Source organism: Mustela nigripes, chromosome 6 (genome assembly GCF_022355385.1).
Source record: "Mustela nigripes isolate SB6536 chromosome 6, MUSNIG.SB6536, whole genome shotgun sequence".
Taxonomy (NCBI): Eukaryota; Metazoa; Chordata; class Mammalia; order Carnivora; family Mustelidae; genus Mustela; species Mustela nigripes.
This window is the reverse complement of record NC_081562.1, coordinates 24,836,065-24,858,668: the sequence shown is the minus strand read 5'-3', so window position 1 is coordinate 24,858,668 and position 22,604 is coordinate 24,836,065.

Below are 22,604 nucleotides of genomic sequence, written 5' to 3'. Positions count from 1 at the left end.
GGTTGCTGATGCCACATATCATGTTGTCTGTAAAAAGTGATTTGGAAGTTTAGAAATAGGAAAAGTCTTTAACTTTAGTTGTAATATTGCATAATAAAGTGGAATGTTATTTTATGGTAAGTATATGCTATTATTAAGTAAAACATTTTTGTATACATTCAATATATTGTTTTAGAATTTTAGAATCAAACTATTTGAGATGCAGGTATGGATCAAGACTCCTCTGTCTGCTACCTCTTGTTGTTTTCCTTGGGGAGAGCTGTTGTGTTCTACTTAAGATTCACTACATTGTCTGAGTTAGGACCAAGAGAACTACAGGAAAGGGGATGTAAGCCTTATCTTTATCTTACAACAGTGGAGAGACTATAAAAAGAACTGGGGTGGACTTGGTAAGCTGAGTTTGGACTGTTAATGCCTGAGCTGTGATGTTATTTGGGAAAGGAATGTTATTTGAGTGTTATTTGTGATGTTATTTGGGAAAGGAAAATATATTGAAGTGATTATCCTTGAGACTCCCGGAGTAAGTTTATACATTTGTGAGTGGGGGGTAGTGGTTTCCATGATGACAGTGGAAAGTCTGTTGTCATTCATCTCAGAAGAGGCAGTTCCTGGGACTGGAAATAAGGCAGGACTTGGGTAAGCCTTAGACTGAAGGCAAGAGAGAGAACTCTTCTCTTAACTGGACTTTTTGGCATTTTGCTTGGGCTTTGCTACATGGACATAATCAGTACACTACTAGTGGTGGGGGTGAGTCAGAGCTTTCCACATGAAGGCAGATTGAAATCTAGGCATGGTTCCCTGAATGTTGGCTCTTTGTCCCATAGGCTCTGGGAGAAGTCATATTTTATAGCAATTGTAAATTGCTTCTCATGTAATATTGGTGTGCATATATCTCTTGGGGAGCATTTTATTGGTGAAGATATCTGAGACCCACTTCTAAAAATTCTAATTGAGTAAGTGTGAAGTAGGGCCCTTAATCTTGTTTATAACAAATACTCCAGACAATTCTAATGCATTTAGTTCACATTTTAGGAGATAATCGTAGGCTGTCTCCAGTTGGCTACTTTCGAATCTTGGTTGAAGTCTCATTAGAAGTAGTAGTGTGCTGTGATGAAATACTGCAAGAGCCTGTTACATGCTTAAAAAGATGTGGCAAAAGGGAGGGTGATGCCTTACCCCCAGACCAGAGAAGTAGGAGTAGTGGTGATGACCAGGATGATGAAAACCATGTTTATAGAATGCTGTCTCATTAGGGACATCATGAGAGGCCGTGGACTTAGGCTGCTAAGGAGGTGGCAAGGTTGAAGTCTGCAAGGATTTATCAGGGAGAAAAATAATAGGAAATAATTTTGGAGTCAAGGATCTACCTGGTTTAGGGTAAAGGGGCTTGAGAGCATAGAGTGGTTCCCAGAAGAAGAAAAGACCATTCTTTTCCCTCCCTACTCCACACCCAGATATTAAATAGTCAGTAAAGACTGACTTCAGTATCCTTCAAGACAGTAGGACACTGCTGCTCTTGGGAATCATTCCCATCAGCCAGGACTTCCCTGGCAGCTCCTAGTCATGCTGCTGGTCTTGGGGACTTTCTCAGGTTTTAATGTTTGGTAACCACCTCTCAGCCCTCTTCCCCAAACTCCTCAAGCAACACAGTGAGTAGAAATGTTAGTCACCTCTGAAGAGTGTATGGGGTCTCTACCAAAGTCCTGAATGGCCTCACCAGTTGGGACTCCATTTGTCTTTCAAGAAATTACCTTTTTGAGATTATGCAAGGGGATCAGGATTGTGGAGTCCTAATCAGTGTCCTGTGTTCTCTCTCTTCTTTAGGACCACACTCAGGGCCAGCTTCCCTATCTCTCCCTTGGCTCAAAAAACATTCTTAAATTTTCCATGGGTACCCCTTCCCAGTGTTCCTCTCATGCTGCAGGTGGTTGGTAGTAGAACTTTCCCCTGGCAAGGTCCATTCTCAGGGGTCTAATGTGCTTGGCAATGGCTCGAATTAGCTCTTTCTGTGTTGCCCTAAGTACAGGACCATAGAGGCAGACTCAGGCACAGGTACTGTTGTAGGGATGGATCTAAGGGAAACTTAAGGTAGATTTACTAACTAAACTTTGAAAAGCATCCTCAGGAAGCACTAATAATATCAATTTCTAGGCAAGAATAAGTGAAAAGAAGCTTTTCTACGTTAACGTCAAAGAAAGGCGGTTTTGACCTTTTGTTCTCGATAGATTGTTTGCTTGAGTTAAGAAATGTTCACATGGAATAGTTGTCATTAATATGGGTGACCTAAAGGTTAATATAGCTTAGGAAATGCTTTTCATTGTTCTGTATTGTTTGTTTCCCTTTTGTGAAATTCTGTGGCCAGGGAACTGCATAGTTCCAGTATGCGGTCCAGTAGCACATTACTAATTGCATTCTTTAAGATACAGATTTATGTTGGTTTGTTTGACTATGCCAGGAGGGAAACCAGTGTGGGGGGTTATAAAACGTCAAGGTTATAAACTTCATGGGGCTTTCATGCAAATGAGGAATTTTTATTAATTCTTTAAATGCAAATGTCTAGTAATATCTCTACTTGTCACACCCCCTGCAGCGCTCCAGGTAGGAAAGGATTTCAGCCTGCTCAGTTAGGGGCCAAATAGAGGAGAAAAAAAACAAAAAACAACAATAAAAAAATCCTGATTATTCAGAGTCTCTTTGTTGTCAAATAGCATAGATAAATATGAAAGAGCCTCCTTTTCCCCTGACTCTGTCCTTTAAAAAAAAAGTGTATCAAATACAGAAGCAAAACAGAGGAATCACTCTCATTTTGTACCCCCTGGAAGGAAACATTTTAGAATGAAATCAGCAAGTACCTTGGCAGGCACCCAAGATATCAGGTAAATTGTTAACTATTTGACTATTCTTTTACAAGAGCAAAATTGAGTGGGATATTAAAGCAAAACCTCTTTATTTTAAACTAGTGGTTCATAGTCCCATTTTAGATGCTCCTAAATAGTGCTTCCAAAGAACTTTTAAAAGTGTTCTTTTCTTTTTATCCTTTTTGTATAATAGGAGCAAAAGTCTGATGACAAAATCAACATGTATCAATCACCTTCCTATTCTGGTCAAGGGCATACGGGGTTATGTGAAAAAGGTCCTAAGTCTGACTTCTTGTGATCAAGTCAGCATGGAATGAACTTTTTATACTTTACCATATTGTCAGTAGCCAAATATTATTCCTGCCCTGGATTTTTGTTTATAATCACAGTAGAGGTTTAAAGAAAGTTAAAAGAAGAGATTGCTTTATACCAGTAGTTTTCAACCTGTGGACTCAGGATTCCTGAGAAACTGGAGAATTAGAGACAGGGTTCTCTCTAATTGGCATGTGAAACGCCATTGCGTGTAGATCAATAAATATCAAGTCTTACATATTTATGCACTTTATGAGGTAAAGCACCACATGGGTTTTTATTCATTTTTGGTCCGTCAGTGCCTTCCTCAGTGCCTAGGACACATTAGGCATTCTGTAAATAAATAAACGAATAAAGGAAATAATGAATATTATTTTTCTAATATATGTGAGTGCTGTTATAATAAATAAAATGTCAATTTATTTAACAAGCACTACTAAATTAATATTTTATCATCATAGTTTCTTGTTTTTCTATTATGGTAAACTATAAACAACATAAAATTTACCACTTGAATGATTTTTAAATGGACAGTTCTGTAGCATTAGTCATCATGATTTCTTAACCGATACTATGGACATAAAACTAAACTTCACAGTGATCTTCATAGTCCTACAAAGATTGGAAACCACTTATGTTCAGTTTTTCTGACAGGAAGTTCTCTCTTCTTGATAATATTCAGTGTCCTATATTTCACCTCTTCAAAGAGTTTCATGATTAGTTTGATAAAAGCATTAAAGGGGTGCCTGGGTGACTCAGTCTGTTAAGCATCTGCCTTCAGCTTGGGTCATGAATCCAGGGTCCTGGGATCGAGCCTCACATTGGTCTCTCTGCTCAGTGGGGAGATTGCTTCTCCCTCTGCTCTTCCCCCTGCGTGTGTTCTCTTTCTCTCTGTCAGATAAATAAATAAAATCTTTTTTAAAAAGCATTTAAAAATGTTCTTGCTTAAGTACACAGATGAAATCTGTCTTCTTGTATTTTTCCATTGGTGTTCATGATTCTAGTTTGAAGAAACAGACTCAATACATTATGCCTTCTTCCAAGGAACAGCCCTTATCAGTTACCAGATATCCAGGTTTTTTTTTTTTTTTTTTCCTTTTAAAACACCTTCTAGAATCTTGGTCACATCGAACCAAAATTCCTCCTACTGAGCTCTGAAATTGAAGGATTAAAAACTGTGCTGCTCTCTATCAATTCTAGACCTTAACAAATATGAATAGCTATAAACAGCATTTGCAGGTTGAATGGATTGAGCTTGTCTTTTCCACACCTCAAAGACCAAGCCCAGTGGAACAGCTCAGCCTTGTGCTTATGTGGGAAAGGCCTGATCCAAGACAGAGCCGCCTTCACTCCTCCTGTCAGTACTGATGAAGCAATACTGGGCTACCCTCCTCCTCTCCCCACTTCCCTCCAATCAGCTCAGCACATAGGAGACTTGAAGCTTTCCCTCACAGTCTTACATGTGCCAACTTTTAAAGATTTGTTTATTTTAGAGAGAGAGAGAGCACGCATGCATGTGCTTGTGGCGGGGGGGAGGTTGTGCTCAGAGAGAGAAAATCCTTAAGCAGACTCTCCACTGAGCATGGCAGCTGATGCTGGGCTCCATCCCGTGACCCATGAGATCATGACCTGAGCCTAAACCAAGAATTGGATATTCAGCTGACTGAGACACCCAACTTTCATTTCATTTGTGCCAACTTTCATTTTTTTTTAATTTCTTTAAAGATTTATTTATTTGAGAGAGAGAGAGAAAGAGAGAGAGTGAGAAGCAGTTGGGGGGGGCATGGAGGGTCAGAGGGAGAAAGAGAATATCTAGCAGACTCCCACCTGAGCGCAGAGTCTGATGCAGGGCTGTACTTGGGGCTCGACCCCAGTACCCTGAGATCATGACCTGAGCCAAAATCAAGAGCTGGATACTCAACTGACTGAACCACCCAGGCGCCCCACATGTGCCAACTTTTAAAGACATCTTTGAGCATCAATCTATCACTATAATTTCTTTTCCTTCATGTCTTCTAGATATTTGGGGTACTTCAAAGAAAAACAAAGGCAAAACAAAAATGTTCTTTCTTTCTCCTCTTTTCTTCTCCTTTCTCTCTTTTCTCTCCACCATCCTGCCATGTGTCCCATAGATTGCTGATTTCCTTTTGTGGTTTGTTTGCCAACAATAACATCTTTCTGAATTATCCATCTTAATTAAAAATGAATGTCAGTGTTAAACCAGACTCCTGGCCTCATATTCTGATGAAGAATTATTATACTCAGAACACAGTGGACCTAGTGCTAGGTCACACTCTAATGAATGCCCAAGGAAGGTTGATTATTGAGTGAAAGACAAAATGACAAAACAAGTTAGTTGGGGTTGCCAGTCCATACTTGGCTGTTTCTTGTGTTTCCCTGATTACCAGAGCCAGAATTAGCAATGAGTGGGAGACCATGCTTTCTTTTTCCAGCTCCCACCCCATGTTGACTCACATGGACATTTCAAAAGAATCCCCAAGTTCAAAATAATTTGTAATGAATACAAACACTTCATTTATAATTTTGGCCTTTTATTAAGGTCTATAAAGGAATGTTGTATTTGATGGTTAAATAATGTGTATGGGAACCAAAATCTAAATTTAAGTTTTGACTTGCTTCCAGAAGTCAGTTCTTGGTTGAGATCTTGAATGTTTATCTCTTTGGTAGTTACTTCTGCAAGTGATACTCTGACAAAACCTACTCACACCATGATATAGAATCAACAGGGGCTACGTTTATCTTGCTTTCCCCCCTCTTATTTAAAAAAATCTCTTCTGCTCACTCAGAATTTATCAGTATCTGTTTAATTCTTTTGGGTATTGTTCTAATGAATTACCTGAAAGAATTGATGAAAGCCAACTAGTTCTAGTTAGGACACCACAGTTGAATTTATCTCAACTGAGCCAATCGGGCCATCAGTTTTAAGGGCAGTATAGGCTCTTATAGTAATAACTGATCTGTCCCCTTTTACTAGGACAAATACTTTTGTAATTGCTTACAAACAAGGAAGAATTTCTGATTGCTCTTTAACAGAAAACAGGAAATTCTGTTGGTCATTATCCCATGATGATCATCTAAATATGCATCTGATGATAGGTCCCAGAGAATTCTAGGACTGGAAGAAAGCTATTAGATCTTATGGTCTATTTCCCGACAGTCCTTTATGTTGATCTTAAAGAGTCTAAGGCCAGATTCTTATCATATTAAGTTGTATTTTCTCTACAAGAGTTGATAGTGTTAACTTCCTCTCTTGGAAGCAGAAACATTCCCCTTATTCCGCTCTGAAAGCACTTGGGAGTGTCTGTAGTGTAATATGTAGGTTTGTTGTCCTCTGCCTGCAGAAAGGACATTGCTAACCTATCATTAATACCCTTCAAATGACAATTTCTTCCAAAACAAAAGTCATGGGAGAAACAAAATGAGGAACTGTCGCAGATAAAATGGAACTTGAGACACATATCACCCAAGTGCAATCTATGGGCTTGGTTTCAATCCTGATTTGAGCAAAACAACTGTAAAAAGATATTTTTGAGGGGTGCCTGGGTAGCTCAGTGGGTTTAAGCCTCTGCCTTTGGCCCAGGTCATGATCCCAAGGTCCTGGGATGGATCCCCACATTGGCTCTTTGCTCAGCAGGAAGCCTGCTTCCTCCTCTCTCTGCCTGCCTCTCTGCCTACTTGTGATCTCTATCTAATAAATAAATAAAATCTTTTTTTTTAAGGTATTTTTGAGACAGCTGAAAAATTTGACCATGGACTGCATAGTAGATGATATTAAGAAATAATTGTTAGTTTTGTTAGATATGTTCATTGTATTGGGTTGTGTTAAAAAATTCTTTTTTTTCCCCAAGATTTTAAAAATTTATTCATGAAAGACAGAGGGAGAGAGAGAGAGAGGCAGAGGCAGAGGAAGAACCAGGCTCCCCAAGGAGCAGAGTACCCAATGTGGGACTCCATCCCAGGACCCTGGGATCATAACCCAAGCCAAAGGCAGATGTTTAACCATCTGAGCCAGCCAGGTGCCCCCCCAAATTCTTTTCTATTAGGGATGCAAACTGAAGTATTTATGGTTGAAATGATAATATATTTGGGATTTGCTCTAAAATATTCCAGAAAAAATAAGATGACATAAGATTGGATAAATGTTTATTATTAGAACTGTATTAGAACTCTCTATAGAGCACTTGCTTTAATTTTGTATATCTTTGAAAATTTCCAAAAATATAAAGGCTTTTTTTAAAGAGAAAGAGAACATCCTTTATTTTCCCCCCTTTTAATTTGTTATTTTTATTATTGTAGAAGCAGAGAAGAAATATTATCCAGCCCAGGTCTTGCCTTTATTATTTTTAATAAAGATAAAATCATTCAATTATTAATCACTAAATTAAATACAATGGTTGTTTATTTTTATTTTTTAGTGCTAATAAAATAAATAATATTTCAGGTGCTTTATACATATTTAATTAATAACTATAGAGCAGGTTCTATTATTCTCCTTTTGCACTTGGGGAAACTGAATTTCCAAGAGGTTATATAAGTAGTACAAAGTTAATAGAATGATCTGGAAATGGAGCCTGAGGTCTGGACACAGATCTGTCTAATTGCAAAGCCCATGTTCTTTCACTATTGTCCTACCACCCATTCTGTCTGTAGTTTGGGGCCTTGCTGCCTCGAGACATCCAAGCCAACTGACTAATTATCAGTAGAACTCTTAAAACAGAAACCAATTGCTGGGTCATAGGGCAATTGGTTTCTGTTTTAAGAAGATACAAATGTAGTGATCCAAAGGGACACATGCACCCGAATGTTTATAGCAGCAATGTCCACAATAGCCAAACTATGGAAAGAACCTAGATGTCCATCAACAGATGAATGGATCAAGAAGATGTGGTATATATACACAATGGAATACTATGCAGCCATCAAAAGAAATGAAATCTTGCCATTTGCAACAACATGGATGGAACTAGAGCGTATCATGCTTAGCGAAATAAGTCAAGCAGAGAAAGACAACTATCATATGATCTCCCTGATATGAGGAAGTGGTGATGCAACATGGAGGCTTAAGTGGGTAGAAGAATAAATGAAACAAGATGGGATTGGGAGGGAGACAAACCATAAGTGACTCTTAATCTCACAAAACAAACTGAGGGTTGCCGGGGGGAGGGGGTTTGGGAGAAGGGGGTGGGATTATGGACATTGGGGAGGGTATGTGATTTGGTGAGTGCTGTGAAGTGTGTAAACCTGGTGATTCACAGACCTGTACCCCTGGGGATAAAAATATATGTTTATAAAAAATACAAAATTAAAAAAAAAAAAAAAAACAGAAACCAATATGTCACCGTGCTGCAAACCTCCCAAGGACTTCCCATCTCACATAGAGTAAAACCCAAAATGTTTATACACCCCAAAAGGCCTTCAATAGTTGTCTCCCTCCTTGCCATCCATTCTACCTCATCACTTTTAACTCTACTCTTTGTTTACTCTGTCACACCCACAACGGCATGTTCAGTGCTTTTCTGGAAGGGTACTGAGCATCCTGCTTAGTCCCTTTACGTGGGGGCCTTCACTCTGCCTGAAATCTCCTTCCCCCAGATAGGACGTGGCTCACTTTCTTCTCCCTTCCTTCCTTTCCTGCGGTCTTTGCTCAAATGTCTTCTTATCAGAGAACGCTTCCCTGGCCATCTAATGGATGAGCACCGCCACTGAAGTTTTCTCTTTTCCTCTTACCCTTCTTTCTCCTCACAGGGCTTATCACTACCTGACATTCTGTACGTATTTGTTGGTTTCCCTTCAGTAGAATGCATATCAGTGAAGAAAAGGGATTATGTCTGTTTATTCACTGCTCTATCTCTAGCACCTAGACCAGTGCCTGACATAGAGTAGTTGCTCAATTATTTGTTGAATCCCTAAATGACTCTCAGCCTCATCAGCTCAGTGATCTGAGTCACCTGGTCACAGACATCACGCCCAGGCTGGGCGACCAACTGGGATCACTGACACAGATGGGATCACTGTCACTGATGGGATCACTGACAAAACCAGTGGCCCCTGTCATGTCCTGCATTCTGATGTGAACATTGTAGAAAGATTAGCATTGGCAGATCCATCATTTCCTAGCTACCTTTGAGCAAATTTCTTAACTCTTTTTAGTTTTAATTTCCTTATATGTCAAATGAGATAATAATTATTAGACAATTACATGATTATTAGATAGTTATATAGAATACTATACAATTTGTCTAGTTCAGATCTTCTTTTTATGGTAAATCAGAAGTTCCTCCTTAAGCTCTAAAAACGTTTTCTGCTTTCATAATTCCAGACATCTGATCAGGCAGCCAAGAGCTCTAAAAGGCTTTTGGCTGGAAACTGAGGATTTATTAAAGCCAATGTGCTCTCCCTCTTGTTTGAGCATGTAGATGACATGGAATAACCCTTCTGATTTATTGAATTTGTTTTTCCAGCGTCGTTTAGGCTGCCACATGATCACTTCCCAGTTTGATAAGAATCACTTCATAATGGGGATTAGATGGTACAGAAATGACAGTGGTCTCTGGTAGATCTATCACATTCTTTTTTTTTTTTTTTAAACCAAGAACCTCCAGCATGCCAACTTTGCACAAAGACTTATTGTTGTTTTAATTTTCCAGGACTTAATAAATTAGCCATTGTTATGAGATAACCTGGCTGGTGAAAAAAAAATTTTTTTAAATGAAGCGAAAGTAGGGATACATTGATTAAAAAATTTTTAATACCATGTAGCCTTTTTTTTTTTAAAAAACTTTGAGTGGAAAGTGGTAGAGCCACAGGAATGTACATTAACAAAAACAATAAGCTAATTAAATAACACACAAATGTTGTATTGTCTGGGTACTAATGCTTGAAGGTCATGTCTGACTTAATAATAGTGAAGGGAATCTACTAAGGGAGGATTATTTGACAGGAATCATTCCTTTCTACAAGTTATGTGTAGGTTAAGATAATCATTCTTTTTCTTTTCCATATGGGTAGGACTATAAAGAAGAGAATCCTCTGCATTATACATTTCTAGCTTATTATTTGGTGTTGTTTAGCTCACAGGATCTTGGGAAGAAAAGAGAAGAAGCAAGAAGAGAGGAGAGGACTGTGCTCATGGGGCAGTAAGCTGGGGGTTAGTGTTCTAGTTAGTTAGCTATGGGGAAGGAGACTGAGCTTTGGGCAGGCTGTTGGGGTTTAATACCTAACAGAGCAGGAAGCAATGGAGCACTGAGCCTGTGGCACTTCCCCTGCCATCTCTATACAAACAGCAACAGTCCAAAAGCACAAAGGTAGGTCTGACACCTGGAGCTGGGTTTCCTGGTGACTGTCTCTGTCTTGGCATTGGGCTGTGTTTACAGTCTAAGCAACAGAGAGGAGCTAATGAAGCAAAGGAGGGAAGCACAAAATAATGACATAACATAAAGGTACTGTCTACTCAGCTTGTGGAGGGTTTAAGAGGGATGGAGAAGTTAGCTCTACTGCATTTGCTTCGGTTCATCTGTGGCCCAGGCTCGCTCCATTCCAGAGTCTACAGTTACCCAGTGTTGCTTCTTAATTACTGGAGGGCTGTCAGGGCTGTGAAAAGCATGTGATATAATCAATAAGCTTTCAGGGAAACCTGTTGGGATTAATGATAATAGCAGGGTGCCAAGATCTCCTTGGTATTGGGCATAAAGACGGTGCTCAATAGATATTTGAAGCAACTTAACGCTGACATAGGCTCAAGTCATGGACCCTGTTTCTTTACCAATGTAACCCATGGTGTTATAGGTCTATGTTGGAAAAGCTAAGAGATATTCAGGGCTGGTTTTCTCACTTGCATGTTCCTGTTTCATGAGGGTATAATAATACAGACAGGTGGAAGTCATGAGGAAAAGCCAAGAACAAATTTTAAGACACAAGGCTAAAAAAAAGGTCAGTGGGCCCACATCCTGTCTCAGAGACCCAAATAACAGAGTCAGGTGTCAGCCCTGAGTGTGACTGTGCTGTGTTCCTTTAAGCTAGCTTCTCTAAGATGATATTTTAGGGCCTTATGCAAGTTAAATTTAAAAAGATTGTTTGGAAAAGCTATGAGATACAATCTATGTAAGCAATATTGGATCCTTAGTGGAGTAAATGCGATGGGTCACTTTTGACAAAGGTAGTGCAGAGCCACTCTAAGAAGTGTAACTCCTGAGGCAACAAAGGACACCAGTTTATAAGACTTTTGCCACTAGAGGGTTGTATGGATGAAGGGAATAGCATGGAACCTCAGCCTTGTACGCCTCTCTGGTCCCTATCAGACAAGAGTGATTCAGTCTAGGTATCACAAACTCTGAAGTCGGTCACATAATGAAACAGTCTGAGAACAGAGACCAATTAAAGCTGCTTCTGAAGATGCCTGATGTAATGTGAGAACAAGGCAGCTCTGAGTTCTGTCATCAGGTGGGCAGCACCTTTACTCTTTGCCATATTGCCAGAGCAAAGACTGAAGGAAGAGGCAGAGATCACAAACGGATTCTGTGGCCAGGAGATGCAGCGAGAACCCAGGAGTGATGCAAGCTGAGAGAGTTCATGTGTCGCTGCCAATTTCCCAGTGAGCGCTATGGCCAAATGAAGTACTGTTGTGGTCAGGGAAACACATTTTTACTAAATGGTAGTGACCGAGAAGAGGTAGCAATGTCTAATTGTTGTAAATCAGAGTTAAAGGAGAATATTTGTTTCCACCTTTTGTGATTTGAACACTGAGGTCATTACTTCCTAATTTCCAGTTTTATGACTTTCTCCATTTCCTGCTAGCATCAGTCAGCTAAAGAATATTTGGCTGGTAGACAACAGGAAAATACCATGCATAGCAGTTGAAGATGTATGTGTGAGGGGAAAATATCATGGCCCTATAAAATTAACAAGAAGAATCCTGGCATATATCCAATAACGACTTCTCATTTTTAAACCATAGCTCATTCCAAGTAATTCTTGTGTTCTAAAAAGAACACCTGTTCATCTTTCTGTAGATCTGTTGGAAGTCCAGGCATGAGAATGTAGAAAAAATTTTCCAAGCCAAATTACTATGTAATACCAATGGTAATATTTCACGGTGTGAGACATTTGTTGATGTATTTGCCTTTTAGGCTTCTTGGAAAATGATGCATATTGAGCCACATAGTAGACAAAGTGGTTGCCTTTTAGGACCATTTCTTCACGCCCTATCCCTACCTCATTCTACTGCTAAGAGTCACTAAGGGGCCAAATGGGACTTCAAGTAGAAAGAGCATTTGTACAGGGTAGAGATCCCTCAAAGATCAAGGAGGACTAGGGAAGGAATAGAGCCTGTGCTAGTAAGTTGGAGGCCACCACCATGTTCTGAACTCCTTGAACTTCTGGTATGCTCTGGCAGAATGGACAGGGATGGGCTGGGGAAGGAGAGCAGCAGGGACTGGGGGGAACAGGACTGAAGAGCAGCAGCGTGGAATGGTGAACAAGCCAGGCTGTGGTTTCAGGCTGCCATCGAAGCCCACCGGCAGAGGAGTTCTCTATGTGGACACAAAAGGAAAGATGATACTTGTAAATGAGTGAGCGCTAGATGGAAGGTGGAGGCAGGGGGTCAGGACCAGATTTTGATTAGAAAGTTCTCGTAAGTCAACTAAGGTCAGCCAGGTCAGGGAGAAGCAGGCAAAAAAGATTTTAATAGTAACAAGCATTAGGAACTTGATTTAAGGAACCTACATCTCTCTCAGAGGTCAGGATCTGGGCAAGAGGTCTGAGTAACAGATCTGCTTCTTTGCCACCAGTCTCCCCTCTCTCAAATCCACCTCCTACTGCATTTAGATCCCAAACTTGGTATGCATTACTCCTCTGCTCAAAAAAGCTTTGAATGACTCCCTGTTGTTTAAAGACCAGGTTCCACCTCCCTGGGCAGGTATCGAAGAATTTCGACAATCTCGCCTTAACCTCATTATCACCATTCCTAATCCCACCATTCCTGACAGAGTGGTACATTTTTGTTTTCGTTCAAATGTAATTTGCTTTCCTGCTGCTGGAGAACCCAGGATGAGACAGCAGGATCTTGCCCTCATCTGTCCTGGTGTCCTGTTATAGAACATTGATTAGTGGACCATGTTGTCATCTAGCCCTCTCTCTGTTCACATCCTATATGATGTCTCAGTAACATCTGACCATCTCCTTGAAACACTGTTCTCTCTTCTCTCATGTTCTCCTAATTATTCTCCAACTGCACTTGTTCCTCCTAAATTTTTGCTGTTCTAGGTGCAAGTTTCTACCCTCTAACAATGTCTCCCTAACTCTCCCACACTCTGGCCCGTGCTAATGACCATTTGGTTCTGTTTTTATGAGTTTGAGTTTGGCTTTTTTAGATTCTACAAATAAGTGTGATCATACAGAGTTTGTGTTTCTCTGACTTACTAAGCACAATGCCCTCAAGTTCATCCATGTCATCACAAATGGCAGGATGTTCTTTCTCATGGCTGAATAATGTTCCAGTGTGTGTATATATGTTCAGCACATCTTTGTTATCTATTGATGGACACTTACATTGTTTCCCTATCTTGACTATTGTGAATAATGCTGCAGAGAACAGGAGAGCACAGATATCTCTTTGATAGCTGTTTTAATTTCCTAGGACTTTCCCAACACCTTGCATGTTTCCTCTCCCTCATTTGAGCTTCTGCCATTGCCTATCTGGTCTGCTGGTCCCAGGAGGATGAGGCATATAGAGTATAGTCATTCCCTTAGCCCTACAGATAGAAGAGGAGATGTCTCGATTGAACCCCCAGCCAATCTGCAGATGTGAGCAAAAATAAATTATTGTTGGGGCATCTGGGTAGACCAGTTGGCTAAGCATCTGACTCTTGATCTCAGCTCAGGTTTGATCTCAGGGTTGTGAGTTCAAGCCCCATGTTGCTCTCCATGCTGGTTATAGAGCCTACTCAAAAAAATAAAATAAAATCATTGTTGCTTTTTGCCAGTGAATGGTAGTAATGGTTATGTAGCAGTAGCAAATCAACATATCATCTATTTGCCTATGATTTCCAAATATAAATATTCAGCCTTTCCCCTCTCTTCTGTGCTCTGTGCTTGTGTAACCAACTGACTACTTGGCATCTCTACTTGATGTTTAATAGGTATCTCAAACCAAAAGAAATCCAAGATGGGACTCTATAGCCATCCCTAAACTTGCCTTTTCCTATCTCAGACTATACCATCACCCTTCTATGACTAGGAGTAATTTTTTTTTAAAAGATCTTATTTATTTATTTGACGGAAAGAGATCACAAGTAGACAGAGAGGCAGGCAGAGAGAGAAAGGGGGAAGCAGGCTCTCCGCGGAGCAGAGAGCCCGATGCGGGGCTCGATCCCAGGACCCTGAGATCATGACCCGAGCCGAAGGCAGAGGCTTTAAGCCACTGAGCCACCCAGGTACCCCTAGGAGTAATTTTTGATTCTCCATTCTTTTGCTTTCCACATTGAACCCATTGTCAAGCCCTGCACGATTTCCTAGAGTTTTGCATGGAAATTCGGCCAGTTTTCTCATCTTCATCAATATACCATCTCTTGTCTAGAGAAGTTCGGTAAACTTTTGGTTGGTCTTTCTGCCTTCACTTTTCTCCTCTCTTCTACCCATTCCTCACATTATCATCCAGAGTGATATTTTAAAAGAGTAAATCAGACCCTTCCACTCCCCTCTAATTTCTGTTCATCAATACTTAGAATAAAATCCAAACTCCTGAAGTTTCTCATGTTTTGGCCCCTGCCTCCTTCTTCAGATCTCACTTTATACCACTCTCTGGTTTCACAGCTTTTCTTTTTTGCACTCCAAACTGTCCACGTATTCTGACATAGAGGACATGGTATTGGCTGTTTCCTTTAATAAGAATGCTCTCGGGGGACCTGGGCTGCTCAGCCAGTTAAGTGTCTGCCTTTGGCTCAGGTCATGATCCCAGGGTCCTGGGATTGAGCCCCATGTCAGGCTCCCTGCTCAGTGGGGAGCCTGATTCTCCCTCTCTGATCTCAAATAAGTAAATAAAATCTAAAAAAATCTAAAAAAAAAAAAAAAAAGAATGCTCTTGCCCATCTATTTATATGGCTGCTGCCTCCTCACTATATAGTTCTATCAGCTTAAACATTACCTCCTCAGAGAGGCCTTCCCTGACCACTTTGTTTTAGGGGGCCCCTCAGCCTTACCACCCTGTCTGCTAGGTGGAATACACACTGTGCTCTGTTGCCCTAACCTCTGCAGTAGAGGCTCTGCTGCCCCAGCCGCTGTGAGTGCTGTTGGCAGACAGTCTTCAGCTGTCAGCCCTTTTAGGGATTGCTTCAGTGGCAGAGAACAAGACCAACGCCCCTTCTCAGGGTGGCCCACACCCTGTGGGGGTATAATGGTCAGGACAACTGTGAAGGGTCATTCCACTTCAGCGTTCCCTAAAAGATGGGTTGAGGCTGTGGTTGGGCCTGCGTTGCCACCAACTTCTCTCTCTGCCCACTTCTAGTTCCTTCTCCTCTTTCCCACAGGTGCTGATTTTAAGGACACTCCTTTCTTCACTGGGTTTAAAATGATTTGTAGCAGTGTCGGCGTGGCTCAGTTGTTGGGCACTTGCCTTTGACTCAGGTCATGGTCCCAGGGTCTCGGGACTGAGTCCCACATTGGGCTCTCTGCTCAGCAGGAAGCCTGCTTCTTCCTCTCCCATTCCCCCTGCTTGTGTTCCCTCTCTGGCTGTGTCTTTCTCTGTCAAATAAATAAATAAAGTCTTAGGAAAAAATAAAATGATTTGTAATTATTTTCCCAAATCATTGGTAGGTTGATTGTTTCTCCTATTAGAATGTAAGTTACAAGCTCCTAGAGACCTGGCTTCTTCACTGTTGTATCCCCAGTGTCTTGAAGCCGGGAACATAATCATCGTCATAATAGCAAACATCTAGTATTTACTATATGCCAGGTGCGTATATAATACATTATTTCCCCAATTGACCTCTCTTTGCTGGTGTTTGAATTGTACTAGTTTGAATTGTACTACTATTTCTCGTCAATCAGGGCGGTGAGTGCTTGATAAATAAGTCTGAGAATGTGTATAGAGATGAGGGATTATTATGCCTCACTTCTGGGGGTGTCCCCCACTAGAATGTGAGCTCTATGAGAGGAAGGAATTTGTTTTGTTCACTGCTATATCCCCAGGGCCCAGAACGGTGTGTACTGCATAGAAAGGTCATGAGAAATACCAGAATTATTTATTTATTTGTTTGTTTGTTTTTAAAGATTTTTGTTTATTTCTTTGAGAGAGAGAACATGACGGGGGGAGGATCAGAGGGAGAAGCAGACTCCTTGCTCAGCAGGGAGCCCAATGCAGGATTTGATCCTGGAACCTTGAGATCATGAACTGAGCTGGAGGCAGTTGCTTAACAAACTGAGCCACCCAGGCGCCCCAAGAAATACATAAATTTAATTACTAAATCAATAAATGAAGATACTGAGAACTTTAAAAACTGTGATGCTGTTGAAGGGGCGCGGGATTTGGAATAAGACATCTGTTTTGAATACTTGTCTCTGCTAGTTACTGGCCCTGGGCAAGTTACTTTACTCTTCTTAAGGTCATATTCCGCATCTGTAAAATGAAATAATAACACCGACTTCAAAATGTTGTTCTGAGGATTAATTGAGATGAAGATTGTGATGGTATAAGGCACTCTGAAAATGTTGGTTCTCTCCCTATCCTTCCATAAATCATATTGCTCCAGTAAGGAATTTATATAACAAACTGCCTACTCAATGGGTGAATAACACAGGCATGTTTCTACTTATTGTTATAAAAACAGATTATAAGGAACTCTTCATGTTGTAGGGTATTTACTTTTTCTTTCTTTCTTTTTTTTACACATGAACTATTTTATTTTCTGTTTAAAAAAGGAAAACACATTTCAGAAAGATATTTAATTGGAACCCTGAACAATCAGCTATGGACAATAGGAGGCTTTAACCATCACTTCTCAAATAGCTTTTACCTAATCCTACTAGATGACATTTGGGGGCAAGTGAAAACTTGGGGCAGTGTTTTCTAAACTTAGTTCTTTTTCTTGAGACATTGGTGAAACCTGCGCAATTTTGTAGATACTACATTAAAAAATGTATTCATTGTGTTTTTGCTTCAAACTGCTTAGTATAACATTTATCAAAGGCAGAGCACATGCTGATAAAAATATCCAGTTGTGCATTCTCAAATGTTTATAAAAAGCTCTCTAGGTTGCTGAAGGTCACTGCTGGGCAAGTCTCCATGCATAAGAGGTCAGAGTGCTACGTAATGGGAGTGTTTTTGAGGTTAAGAAATTCTGTGTGCTGTGATGCAAGTTGTGTACATTTCCTTGATTTTTTCTCTCCATACCTATTAAGGATAGGATAATCTTGGCTTTTATTTCCTGTTTACAGGAATGGGAATGAAAAATGTGAAGTCTTTGTGGTTTATTATTTTATTTGTGGCTTGATTCCTCATTTCTGAGAGAGGGTAAGTTAGGCGGTCCCCCATGTTTCCTTTCCCAATGTCACTGCTTATTTACCTTTCTCCTTACTTCTTAAACCTCTGCCTGGGGTACAATCGAGTGTGTCAACAGGACTGGCACTGCCTAAATGGAAATTAGGAAGCTGCCTAAGCAGCCTGATTTATGAGACATTGAAAGGCACATCTGACCAAAAATAACTCTTCCACCCGCCTGCCATCAGTGCCTGAAATTCCCATGATAAGAATCTCCCATTAAAAATTTTCTGCAGACACGCATGGTTTATTTGGGTCAATAAAGCATTGTGTTAGAGAGAAAGAGGGAAGTGGGAAAATGAGAAAGTATCTCATTAGAATGATTCCATCTTCTGAATCTCTCAGTCTCTTGGTCAAGGGTAGCATCTTGACAAATCAGTATACTGTTTAAGGCTGGAGGGAAATTGGGAATTAGAATCTTGTGTAGGATCTTCTTGTATACTCTGAGCATTATGAAGCCGTGGGCCCTGGGGAGGAAATTCCCCAAAGCAGATTGAGGAGCTAAGGTAGCAAAGACACGTTTCAATGTTTCACAGTTGTGTATAAGACCAGGTTAGGAAGTAGGGCCCATAATAGCTGGAGGCATCTCCTTTCAGTTTCCCCTTTCTACCATCTTAGTTCTTGGGTAACCATAATAAGACTAATGATTCCCTTATTCATAAAATAACATTGTGATGAAGTCCAAGTAGATTTATGACCAGAGGGAGTTACATTTGTAGAACTAGAACCAATGATTAATTCTATGACTTTGTTGAGACTATTCTGTAAAAGTGTTGAGAGCAGTGTTTCTGATACTTATTAAATTGTCTATCCCTCGTCCCCAACCAGACCTTCTGAAACAGATGTTCTGAGGTTGGGGCCTGGGACTCTACTTTCTAACAAACATGTCACATGTCTGCTGCTTTTTATGAATATTATTTGAGAATCACCAGTTGAGAGGCATTAGAGGTGGACAATTCAAGTTCACATGCTAGCTTTGCTGCTTATTTCATGACCTTGGACAAGCTGTTTAATCCTCTAGTTCTCAGCGTCCCCATAATGATAATAGTGGCTCTGCAAGGTTATTGAGTGAGGTCTGAGGAGATAAGTGAAGTTTAGCACAACACCTGACACCTAATAAGGGCAAAAATGGTAGCCATTATTATGAGTATGTGTATTGAAAAAGACCCCTAGGCAGTGCTTACTGACATTAAATATTTTGTGGACTATTTACTTTGTAAAAGATAAACTTAAAATTCTGTTTCAATGTGTGATAAAAGTAGTTGGTTTCCTAATTTCCTAATTGTAATTACCTAAGGTTTTTCTGTTGCTTTATCATCTTTTGCTTTTCTGTCTCCTCAAACATAACTAACCGCAAGAGACTTGGATGGAAAAATTTTGTAATAAATATTCAGAACTATCTCGCATAAATCATGGTATCTAGCAATGGAAGAATTGGTTAACGTAGTATGTTCTACTTTGAAATATTTTGCATACTGTTACTAGAACAGACTCCCTGGTTCCTGTCCCAGGTGTTGCTTCCCTTTATTCTTACATATTTAAAAATATATTTTTAAGAAGATCTTATTTTTAAGTAATCTCTACACCCAATTTAGGACTTGAACCCACAACCCCAAGATCAAGTGTCCTACGCTCCACCAGCTAAGCCACTCTCATGCCCCTATTCTCTCACATCTTTATCCCTCGTGTCCCACCCTTTGCTCTCTCCTTAGTTGACAAGAGTGCCTACTTTCTCTATTTTTTTCTGTTTCCTCATCTCTCTTTGGTGTAGATTCTTCTCATTCATCTTTTAAGGAGAATTTCCCCACACAGCAAAAGTCAGAGCTGAGAGAATTGACTTGGAACGCTATTGATTTTCACAGCAGCTTGCTCAGCATTGGTATGGATAAGTGCACAAGCAGACCCTATGCCTAAATAGATCTCAGAATGCCAGACCAAGAGGAGAACAGCAAAGGTAAAAATATGGACTCTTACTAGTTCATCTTGGTATAAACTATAGGAAGCAGTATGTCCTAATGGCAATGTAAAAATGAGGAAGTCAGAAGAAAATTACGTAATCACGGAATAGATTAACAGGATACATTACAAGCTTGCGTATGGAGAAGGAGAGCTGGGAAAGATGCTGACTCGCAGTGTTCTCCCTTCTACTACAATCTCAAAGAAACAGTTAATGAGGAAAATGGTGCAGTTGGTATCACCTCCCACGAATTCCTTTCTAAAGGCCAGAATCCCTTTTTAGTGGTGGAAATACGAACTCTGGACAGTAGAATTCTTGGGTTCAAATCCAGGCTCCACAATTACCAGCTGAGTGTCCTTGGACAATTTAGTTAGTCTCCCCATGCCTCAGTTTCCTTATTTGGGAAAAAGAAATCACAATAGCACACATTTCGGAGGCGCTTAGGAGGATCAAGTGAGAATAACACACAGAAAGCACTTAGAAAAATACCTACCTTGAAGTAAACTCTCAATGATCAATTGCTATTGGTGTTATGATCCATGATATTTTTTAGGTGCTAAGCTTGAAATTCTTGGTGGTATCCTGACAGGGAAAAAGGTGTCTGTGGAATTTCTGGGCAGACCAGTTTGCTCATCCTTTGAGAATTTGCCTGGTTGTTGTTTTTCTGTCTTAGAAGCAAGGTTCGCTGCCTGGCTGCTGTTTACCCCTTTATTCAGTTAAGTGCACTATGATTTGATCATTTCTAGTAAATCTTGGGATATTTTTGGATTTATAAGTTAATTCATTGCTAATCTATTAATGTGACTATATATTAAAAAAACCAGAGATGTATTCAGCATGTATGAAAACCTTCCCTTAACAGAACATGCATCTCAGTTCTGGAAATATCTATTTGGTCCAGTGCATCTTTCTTTCTCATGACATTCTACTTTTTTTTGTTATTTAGCATATGTGAATTGACTAATAGTAAATCCGGGAATTTGTCATTTAAAATATTGTAGGTCTCAAACATAGCCAGTAATGCTCGGAAAAGTAGAGAAATGTTTAAATCTCTGTGGCAAAAGTGTAGGAAAGCAAAGTAAAGGGCATCATTTTTCAAGAAGTATTCTCAGACAAATCATTCTCTGAGAGACTTAAAATAACATCAGTCATGCAAGGCACGCCCCTTTACTTCTATCCCATTTTTATCGTATCAATCTCCCTTGCAAAATTGAAGAGGTTGTTCATAAATATTTTCCTTCCAAACTGTGGGAAGTAAGTCATGAGTAACTTTGGCTCTTTGATATTAGGTTAGGGAACTGCTTATCATTGAAACAATGAACACAAAAGCAATTCAGTCCTGGGGCCTCTGACAAAACTCCTCAATACCCAGGCAGTGCTCACGCTCCTTGTTCTCAGGCATCCCAGGGGAGTGGCCACAGGACAGCCCCCACAAGGAATTTTCAAGAACCCCTTCCCCACCCTTCAGAGCTGATAAGTCTCTGATCCTTTAGAAAAGGATTTGTTCTGCAAGAACCCAGAGTATCCCGAAGAACTATGTTTACCCATAATGAGCCTTGCTCTCTGTTTAGTATAGCCAGAAGGACACTGCTTTTTGGACTTGTGGTCACATCCCTACAGATTTGACCTCATTTGGTGGACACTATTAAAAGATTATCCTATTATTGAGAATTTCCATTACATCACATACTAAATATTAGTAGAATTCCTCTATGGGGAAAGTGATGTAATAAGAGGGCGTAGACTTAGTTGACCTTAAGCAAATTATACGGATAGGTATGTGGACATTATGCAACGGATCTGCTGACTAATAAAGCTCACTGGTACTGGGAAAAAAGCTCTGGGGGCAGAGACTTTCCTAGTAGCTCTTGAAGGAGGTGAAGCCATAGATGGAAATTTTCTTTGACTCTGTTGCCTTGGTACTGTGATGGTTATTTTGGAAGACGCCAAGGAAGAGAAAAGTGTGGCAGAAAAATGAAATAATGGAATGGGAATCAGACCTTGAGGTGGCTTGCTCACACTTCAGTGGGTGAGGAACTCAGGGCTTCTTTTCTTTTTCTACTTTGGAAGCCAAATGACGCTCATAAGGAATTAAAACTGCAGTTGAAGGGTTGCAGGTGATTTAAGAATAAGATATTAAGAAACAGTTATAACAATTTTTTTTTAATGATGCCAGAGAAGGTGTTGAAAGAGCACCTAAGGAAAAAGATTCCAGTTAAAAAGGAATGGGAAGACATATAAGGACCCAATAATTTGGCAAACTTGTTAAAATTAAACTTTTAGTTATAACTTTGCTTGAGCAGACTTTACAAATTAATTAAATTTTAATTGTTAAAAAAACAAATTACATGTGTAGTATATGAACAATGAAAAATAAAAAATGAAAATCTCCCTCCCTCTTTCCCTTCTAGGGGTAACTACTACTGTGATTTGTCTGTCTTTCAGGGCTTACAGATCACTGTTTATATTATTAGTACATTTTGGATAGGTGTTATTACTATATGTATTGTTCTGCAATTTTTTAAACTTAATATATTCTGTACATTTTTCTATTCTTAAAAATTAGACAGTGTATTCTTTTTAATGGGCAGTCCTTATTTTAAATAAATTGAAATGGGAAACAAAGCTCCTTGGCAATTCTGCAACTTAAGAAAATCCTATATTTGGTGTATTTAAAATACTTTTCTTGATGTGATATAATTATCAACATGTTTGATAAGTTGCTTATAAATGATACCCTGCTAGATGGCATTCTACCTACCAGTATGAGATAGGAAAAGATAAGGTATGCTACAGGTTATAAAAGCAGATTTCACAAGACTATGTATAGTATAATTCCAGTTCTGTAGAAGGTTTGTACATGCACGGAAAGCAGTCTGGCAGCCTAGGCACTACAATGCTAACAGCTGTCATCACAGGGTGGTTT